Raw genomic sequence first — 9695 nt, 5'->3', positions numbered from 1 at the left:
AGAATGGAACATGGAACACTTGATTGGTTTAAGACTGGAAAAGGGAGTACAAGGAATTCACTACACGATCGCTCCAAAAAACATCCAAATAATGCCGCAGGACAATTTCTGGACTAGCAAAATCCACAGAAAAATGTGCTGAGATCATTTTCCAACCAAGGAAGTCTTGCAAGGTCAGAAGGAGGGAGCTGCTGTGCTGAGACAGAAGTAGAGCCCAACTCCACAGTCACAGACACATACACAGATCCAGTCCCAGAAAGGCCTCACCAGAGAAAAAGACTCCAAGAGCCTCTGAATCAACTGCAGTGCCAGTATTGTCTGGAACAAAGCTCACAATCTGGTGAGAGGGCTGAACCCTTGGCAGGTGGGAGATTACTGGGGTCTCTGCTGGTGCTAAGGTGGAACTTGGGTTTTTCACCCCTGCTGGGAATCAGGAGGTAGGCTTGAGTGGCAGTGCCCCAGGTAGGGGAGGGGCATAGGCTCATTGGAGCTGACAACCATAGCACACAAAGCTGGTTGATTGGCAAGTTGGTCTGTGGTCATCTATGAACCAGGGAACAGGCCAGGTGAGTGAAGAACCTGCTCCTCCTTAAATCATACCACCTGGGACCTCCTGAAGCTTGGGATAGTGCTGCCTGGATACAGTGCCCCACTTTAAGGAGCTAAAAGTCAAGTAAAAGAAAGGCAAGATGAGCAGACAGAAAAAGGTGAGAACCATAGAAAGTTTCTTCAGTAACAAGGAAGATCAAGGTGCACCCTCAGAGGAAGATGTCAACATCAGGGCCCCTATATCCAAAGCTTCCAAAAAAAATATGAATTGGTCTCAGGCCATACAGGCACTCAAAAATGACTCTGAAGATAAAGTTAAAGAGGTAGAGAAATAAGGGTGATGCAGGAAAGATATGAGAAAAAAGTGAACAGTTTGAAAAGCCAAATGGAAAAGCTCTCTGATGAAAATAATTGCCTAAGAATTAGGATTGAACAAATGGAAGCCAGTGACTTTATGAGAAACCAAGACACAATAAAGCAAATCCAAATGAATAAAAAAATAGAGGGCAATGTGAAATATCTTCTGGGAAAAACTGCTGACCTAGAAAAAAAATATGTCCAGGAGAGATAATTTGAAAATTATTGGTCTACCTGAAAACCATGATCAAGGAAAGAGTTTAGACACCATCTTCCAAGATTTTCTCAGGGAAAATTGCCCTGAAATTCTAGAAGAAGAAGCTAAAATAGAAATTGAAAGAATCCACTGATCACCTCCAGAAAGAGATCCCAAAAGAAAACTCCTAGGAATATTATAGCCAAATTCTTGAGCTCCCAGGTCAAGAAGAAAATATAGCAAGCTGCCAAAAGGAAAGAATTCAAGTACTATAGAGCCCCAGTCAGGATAGAACAAGATCTAGCAGCTTCTACATTAAAGGACCAGAGGGCATGGAATATGATATTCCAGAGGGCAAAGGAAATGGGAAATCTTTCAGAGGAAAAAATGGGACTTCAATGAAAAAGAGGACTTTCAGGTATTCATGATGAAAAGACCTGAACTGAATGGCAAATTTGACTTTCAAATACAAGACCCTAGAGAACCATAAAAAAATTGGAGTTGGAGGACATACCTGGGGTTGTACAGTGAGTGACTGTCTTGTGTCTGAGGCTGGGTTTTGGCTGGGATCCCCCTGGGTCCAGGGTGGATGCTGTGTCCACTGTGTCACCTAGCTGCCCCATGATGACATCTTTAGGGTAAAATTGAGGGGTGAGAGAAATGCACTGGGGGAGGGGGGAAAGGCAGAGGTATTTGGAGTGAAATCCCACATGAAAGAAACAGGAAAGGGCTTATGGAGTGGGGGAAGAGATGGGGGAGGAACAGCACAGTAAGTGAACTTTACACTCATCAGAATAGGCTCAAAGACCTTAATCTCATCAGAGTTGGCTCAAGGAGGGATTAACACACACAAACACACACACATCCAACTGGGTGGAGTAATCTATTCAATCTGGGCAGTAAATGAGCCTAATATTCATCAGAATTGGCTCAAGGGGGCAGCTAGGTGGTGCAGTGGATAAAGCATGGGCCCTGGATTCAGGAGTACCTGAGTTCAAATCTGGCCTCAGACACTTGACACTACTAGCTGTGTGACCCTGGGCAAGTCACTTAACCTCCAATTCCCCACCCCCCCCCAAAAAAAAGAATTGGCTCAAGGAGGGAATAATGTACACTTGGGTGGAATAATCTATCTAATCCTGCAGGACAATAGGAGGGGAAGGGAATAAAGAGGGGCAGGGATAAAGCACAGGGTCCTGGATTCAGGAGGACCTGAGTTCAAATAGGCCTCAGACACTTAACACTTACTAGCTGAATGACCCTGGGCAAGTCACTTAACCTCAATTGCCTCACCAAAAAAAAAGGGGGGGGGCAAAAGAAGGGAGGGCAGATTGGGGGAGAAGAGAGACAGAAGCAAATCCTTTTTGAAAAGGGATAGGGTGAAGGATAGATAACAGAGTAAATATCATGGGGAAGGGAATAGGATAGAAGGAAAAGAGAAAAGGGGGAAAAATTGCACAAAAAATATTAATAGTGGGGCAGCGGGGGCAGCTAGATGGCGCAGTGGTTAAAGCACCAGCCCTGGATTCAGGAGTACCTGAGTTCTCGGTGTGACAGGAAGGAAGGAAGGAAGGAAGGAAGGAAGGAAGGAAGAAAAATATTTATACCAATTCTTTGTGGTAGCTAAGAATTGGGAATCAAGGGAATGTCCATCAATTGAGGAATGACTGAAGCTGTGATGGTATATGATTGTAGTGGAATGGTATTGTGCTATAGGAAATGACAAACAGGATGATCCCAGAAAAACCTGGAAAGATTCAAATGAACTGATGTATAGTGTAAGGGGCTAAAATTCTAGCTATACTATCTAAAATCTAATGAGTGGTCGCCAATAAATTATAAGCTTTAGCAAGAGTATTTAAGTGTTTAAGTATTTATCAAAGAGCATTAGGATCAGAAAGAAGGGTAAAAATCTATTTCTAAGAGACCCCATCATCCGACCTACCATGGCGAGGTCAGGAACCAAAAGAGCCAGAACCTCTCCACCAGTGTCTGCTTCCTACTCTGTGTCCTCCTCCCAGAAATGGGGGGCTCCTCAAGTTGATTGGCTGGTAGCCTTGACAGACAGTACCCACAAGCAAACGTCACTTCCTGATGCCAAAGAAAAGCTGCATGGCTTGCCCTCAGAGGCCTTCTCCTCCTGGCAGAGCTTTTCTATAGTAAGTCTCCAGGAGGTGGTGTCATTCCAATCATTACAATAGTGAAGTGAGCAGAACTGGGAGGATTATGCATAATGACAGAAATATTGTGTGATGAGCAATTGTGAATGACTTAACTACTCTCAGTAATACAATGATCCAAGACAATCCCAAGGGACTAATGATGAAGCATACTATCCACACCCATAGAAAGAACTGATAAAAAGAGCACTTGTGGATTGAATATATATAACCTATACCAGATTGGTTGCTGTCTTGTGGAGGGGAGAGGAAAGGGAGAGAGGGAGATAAATTTGGAACTCTAAATCTTATGAAAACGAATGTTGAAAACTACCCTTACATGTAACTAGAAAAAATAAAATAAATGTTTGTTGTCAAATTAAAAAACAAACAAAAAGGAAAAAGGAAAAGGGAGTACGATAAGGCTTTATATTGTCACCTTTTTATTTAATTTATATTCAGAGTGCATTATGTAAAATGCCAGGCTGAATGAATCAAAAACTGGAACTAACGCTTCCAGGGAAAATATCAACAATCTCAGATATGCAGAGAATACCACTTTGATAGGAGAAAGTGAATAGGAATTTAAAACCTGGCTTGAAACTTAACATCAAAACTGGTCCCATCATTTCCTGGCAAACAGAGGAAGAAGAAATAGAAGCAGTATCCAATTTTATATTCTTGTGCTCAAAGATCACTGTGGAAGGTGACTGCAGTTATGAAATAAAAAGGTGCTTGCTCCTTAGAAGGGAAGCCAGCAAAAACCCATATAGTGAAAGCTCTGGGTTTTTTTTAGTAGCAACATATAACTATGAGATTTGGACTATAAGGAAAGCTAAGTGCTACAGAATCAAAACTTTCAAAATGTGGTGCTGTGCTCACTTCGGCAGCACATATATTAAAATTGGAACGATACAGAGAAGATTAGCATGGCCTCTGTGCAAGGATGACAAGCAAATTCATGAAGTGTTCCAAAATGTGGTGCTAAACATTTGAGAGTTCCTTGGACAGCAAGGAGATCAAATTAGTCAATACTTAAATAAATTAATTCAGGCTATTCACTGAAAGGTCAAATACTGGAGCAGAAGCTTAAATATCTTGGCCACATAATGAGAAGACAGGACTTGTTGGAAAAGATCCTGATGTTGGGAAAGACTGATGGAAAGGGGGATGGCAGAAGATGAGATAGTATCAAGGGGGGAAAAATGAACATGAACTTTGACAGATTTCAAGAGATTGTGGGGGATAGAATGGCCTTGTGTGCTATCTATGATCCATGAAATCATGAAGAGTTGGACAAGAGTGAATGACTGAACAACATCTCTATTTTGTGACTGTTGGATTATTTTATATTTTTTGTAGATCATCCACAATTTCCTTTTAATTTTCTATTTTGTTGGCCTCTAACTGTATACAATAGCTTCTGGGAATTATTCTTATCTCTTCTATGCTGCAAATTCACACTGTTAATTTTTTATTTTGTTCCTTGGATTTTCCTAGAATTTTAAGGAAAATAATGGGGAGAAAAAAGTAAGTATGAAAGGGAAATAGTTCTTCCAGACTACAGACTATATTATTAAGCTGTAATAATCAGAACTGTTTGGTACTGATTAAAAAATAGAAAAACATATCAATAGAAGAATCAGAATTAAAGGGCCTCAAATAATTCAATATTCAATAAACATAAAATTTATAAGAAGGAATCTTTAGCTGACAAGAACTGTTCAAAAAACTGTAAAGTAGCTTGGCAGGAAGTAGAATTATATCAACCTCTTATACCATATTCTACAATAAACTCAAAATGTATATGACTTGAATATTAAAGATAAAAAAAAGAAAACCAAAACTCAATATTTTTCACAGCTATTAGTACAGCATGAATTCTTAAACAGGATAGAGGCAACTATAAAGATACAAGTTGATTACATCAAATTTAAAAGCATTTGCATGAACAAAATTAATGTAACTAGAATAAAGGGAGGCAACATGTACACATGTGAATGTATTCAAAATAAATACAGGATAATGGGGAAAGCAGAAGTCATGAGAAAGTGGAAGTCACTAGAAGTAGGAAAGATCAGGAAAGGCTTCATATGAGATGTTTGAGTTGAGCTTTGAAGGAAATTAGGCACATTAAGAGACAGAAATAAAGGAAAGCATTCCAAGTAGGAGAAAGAAGGTAAAAGAAACTAGCAAAGTCCGAGAAATATAGTGTCTTGTGTTAGAAAGAGTAAGAAAGCAGGTTTGGATTAATCACAGAGTACATGAAATAGAGTAATATATAAGGCTAGAAAGAAAGGTAAGACACAAGTAGAAGAAGTAATACTCTGAACCTATAGTAATTGTGACCAACAAAAGGAGACTGGTTGAAGTAAAAGCAGTAAGAATCTTGCAACAGGGAACCATGGTAGTCAAGGAGGGAAATGCTAGACATAGACACACCTATAACTTCAAAAAGTTCAAAGAAATTATAGACATAAGTGCTCTTAACGCCATTCAAGGCTCACCTGTCATGCATTTTCCTACAAGAGACACTATCTGAGTCATTCAGTTGTTAATGCACATCCCCAAATCATTCTGTAGGGATATTTTTTGGCATATTGGGCGTATTTGGAATATTTCTTGTATTTACTTCTCTGTGAACAAATTTCATCTTCCTGCTTAGTATAGTGCCTGGCACACAGTAAGCATTTAACAAATGCATTATTAACAACTTATTATTTGACTGTCAACCGTTTACTTTTTGAAAGTATCCCTAGTAGCATGAAAGGTCCTTGTCACATGGTAGGCACTCAATGCTTGTTAAGTGATTTGACTGAACAGAAGTTTTAAGTGACTTCTCCAGTGACAAAGCCTACCATGTGTTGAGTCTAGGTCTTCTGATTTCCTAGTCCAGTACTATTTCTACTAACCCACAATCAATGATAAAAGAAATAACAATGCCTGAACAGCTATTTTTATCACAAACTATGCTTTTTCTAAGCAAGAGTTTTCCTTTATTTTTTTAATCATAAAAGTATTTTATTATTTTCCAGTTACATGTATAGTTTCCAACATTTGTTTGTTTGTTTGTTTGTTTTGTGGGGCAATGGGGGTTAAGTGACTTGCCCAGGGTCACACAGCTAGTAAGTGTCAAGTGTCTGAGGCCGGATTTGAACTCAGGTACTCCTGAATCCAGGGCCAGTGCTTTATCCACTGCACCACCTAGCCGCCCCTAACATTTGTTTTTATAATATTCTTAAGTTCCAAAATTTACTACCTCCTTCCCTTCCCTCCCCCCCTCCCCAAGACAGACAGCAGTCTGATATAGGTTATATATAGTACAATCACATTAAACTTATTTCCACATTAGCCATGTTGTGAAAGAAAAATAAAAACAAAAGGAAAAAACCTCAAGAAAGAAAAAACAAAAAAAAAGTAGAAACAGTATGGTTCAATCTGCATTCAGAATTCACAATTCTTTCTGGATGTAGAAAACATTTTCCATCATGACTTCTTTGGCTTTGTCTTAGATCACTGTATTGTTGAGAAGAACTAAGTCTATCACAGTTGATCATCACACAATATTGCTGTTACTGTGTACAATGTTGTCCTGGTTCTGCTCACTTCTTCTTACAGCACAACAGTATTATTCTATTACATTCATATACCACAACTTGTTCAGCCATTCCTCAATTGATGGCCATTCCCTCAATTTCCAATTCTTTCCCACCACAAAGAGAGCTGCTATAACTATTTTTATTCATGTGGGTCCTTTTCCCTTTTCTATGATCTCTTTGGGATACAGACCTAGTAGAGGTATTACTACTGCATATCAAAGGATATGCAGTCCCACAGCCCTTTGGGCATAGTTCCAAATTGTTCTCCAGAATGGTTGGATCAGTTCACAACTCCACCAACGATGCATTAGTGTTCCAATTTTTCTACAACTTCTCCAACATTTATTATTTTCCCAGCAAGAGTTTTTCTAAAAGATGAACCCATAAAAACAATGCATTTTAAATAAAACAAATTCTACTTTAATACCTCATCATGGCATAAAGGTGACCCTGGCTTGTTAAAGGCTATCCATTAAGTATATGTAAGCACTGGGGAATTATACCATTCTAAAAAAGATTTTAAGTTTGGTCTTAGTAACAAACTATGTCTAGTTTCTACCAGTCTACATTAAGGATGAGCCAAAAGTCAGGAAGGGGTCTAATGTTTTAATAACTTTTTGCAAATTATTTTTCTTTATTTCATATATATGTACATGTATGTATATATATATATGCTTGCTCATTTATTTATTTCATATATATGATATTATGGTATTGTAGATTCAAAACAAAAAATAAAGGACTTTTTAAATATTGAAACCCCTTCATGACTTCATAACTTTCTACACTACATTACTTGGTAATGCATTATTTGGCCACAGCAATCAGGAAGGAAAGAAGGGAGGGAGAAAGGAAGGAAGGAATGAAGGAAGGGAGGAAGGAAGAAAGGAAGGAAGGAAGGGAGGAAGGGAGGAAAAGAAAGAAAAAGAAAAATACAAAATGACCCATAGTCCTATAGCCCTCACTTCCATTTCGGAGGCTACAGTAACACAGCTGAGAAGGGAGCAAAAAGTACTAAAAATCACAGGTTTTTAATCAATTATAAACATTAACCTAATTGTTGGTACTCTAAATGCATGATCTTTGTCCAGGACCCAGTGAGTTATATCACTGGAGGAACTGAATCATATCAATGTTAACAATCTCACTATAAATGAAACCATAACAAAATTAAGTTGACGCTAATAGAAAGATGACTCACTGGTTTCCCCAGGAAAATGAAATATAGGAATTAGTAGAATTGGTTTTATTGTGCATCCAAAGGCAACAGGAAACAATTTCATGGGCCACCTGATCACTTCCTATTGTGGAACTCTTGGAAAAAAGTTTCAAAAAGACAATCATGAAGATAATTTCAGTTTATGCACCAACATTTGTAGCAGAAGATGAGGAGGTTAGAAAAATTCTACAAAGAACTCAGTAAGACCTCCAAATTAAATCAACCTATACTTTAATACTCAATGACTTCAATAAAAAGGATACCACCTTAGTTCAAGATCTTTTATTACCTCTCACCTAGATTCCTGCAATAGTCTCCCAATGAGTCTTTCTGCCAAAGTAATTTTCTTTAAGCAAAGACCATGTGAGTCCACTACTCAATCAACTCCAGTGGCTTCCTATTGCTTTTAGGATCAAATATAAATGTCTATGTTTATATCCCTCCATATACTTTTAAATCCCAATACAATATGGCCATAACCTATTTTTCCAGTCTCAATGGGCATTACTCTTCATCTACTTTTCAATCCAGTCAAACCAAACTCCTCTCTCATATAAAACACTCCATTCTCCTGTCTCATCTGCCTTTGAAATGACAATCTTACATGACTAGACTGCATTCCCTCCATACCCCAACTCATAAAGACCTTCTGTTCCTTTAAGATAAAGGTCAGGACAGCTAGGTGGCACAGTGGATAGAGCACCGGCCCTGGAGTCAGGAGTACCTGAGTTCAAATCTGGCCTCAGACACTTAACACTTACTAGCTGTGTGACCCTGGGCAAGTCACTTAACCCCAACTGCCTCACTAAAAAAAAAAAAAATTTTTTAAAAGATAAAGGTCAAACATTATCTTCTGCATAAATCCTTTTCTTATGCCACTAACTGGTAGTACTTTCACCTTTTTTTTTAAGTGAGGCAATTAGGGTTAAGTGACTTGCCCAGGGTCACACAACTAGTAAATGTTTAGTGCCTGAGGCCAGATTTGAACTCAGGTACTCCTGACTCCAGGGCCGGTGCTCTATCCACTGTGCCACCTAGCTGCCCCAGTACTCTCACTCTTAAAGACTTTTGTATCTAACTACTTTGAATATATCTTAATTTATTAACTTTCTACTTATGCTGTACTGTATATATTTATATATGTACTTGTGCACTCTATTAGAATGTAAGTTTCTAGAGTAGAGATTGTTTCATTCTTTTTACTTGTATCCCTAGCAGCTAGCCTAGTACACAGTAGCTGCTTTAATAAATACTTGGTGATTCGTTGAGGGGGAAAAATTTATAGAAAGCTTACTGAGAGACTCAACTAAACCTCTTCATCTTCAGAACATTCAAATCTCAAACTGGAGGATAACAAATAGACAAAACATGGGGAAAAGTACATTAAAATTTCTATGAATTTTCTCCATCAGAGACAGTGACATGGTAACCTTGATATGAGCTTGAGAAGAAAACATAGCTTTCAGAAATAGACCACATCTTTCCCTTCATATAATTTACTGAAACATATAATGGCTAAAGAGCTAATAAGCTTATTTGTTAACTATATTTTTTAAATCTTGATTAGATAGAAAAAAATATGATTTAAAGAATTCTTGCAAGGGGTCTCCCATGTA

General features: G+C 38.2%; 1 non-coding gene across 1 annotated transcript; it reads left to right on the top strand.

The window, feature by feature from the left end:
• The first annotated feature begins 4135 nt into the window (after positions 1-4135).
• Positions 4136-4242, top strand: LOC122744838. The gene has a single exon (XR_006355180.1). It is a non-coding gene; the product is annotated as a U6 spliceosomal RNA (small nuclear RNA).
• Positions 4243-9695: the final 5453 nt, after the last annotated feature.

Source organism: Dromiciops gliroides, chromosome 2 (genome assembly GCF_019393635.1).
Source record: "Dromiciops gliroides isolate mDroGli1 chromosome 2, mDroGli1.pri, whole genome shotgun sequence".
NCBI lineage: Eukaryota > Metazoa > Chordata > Mammalia > Microbiotheria > Microbiotheriidae > Dromiciops > Dromiciops gliroides.
Note: the sequence above shows the minus strand (reverse complement) of the source record. Positions and strands in the feature narration are given on the sequence as shown.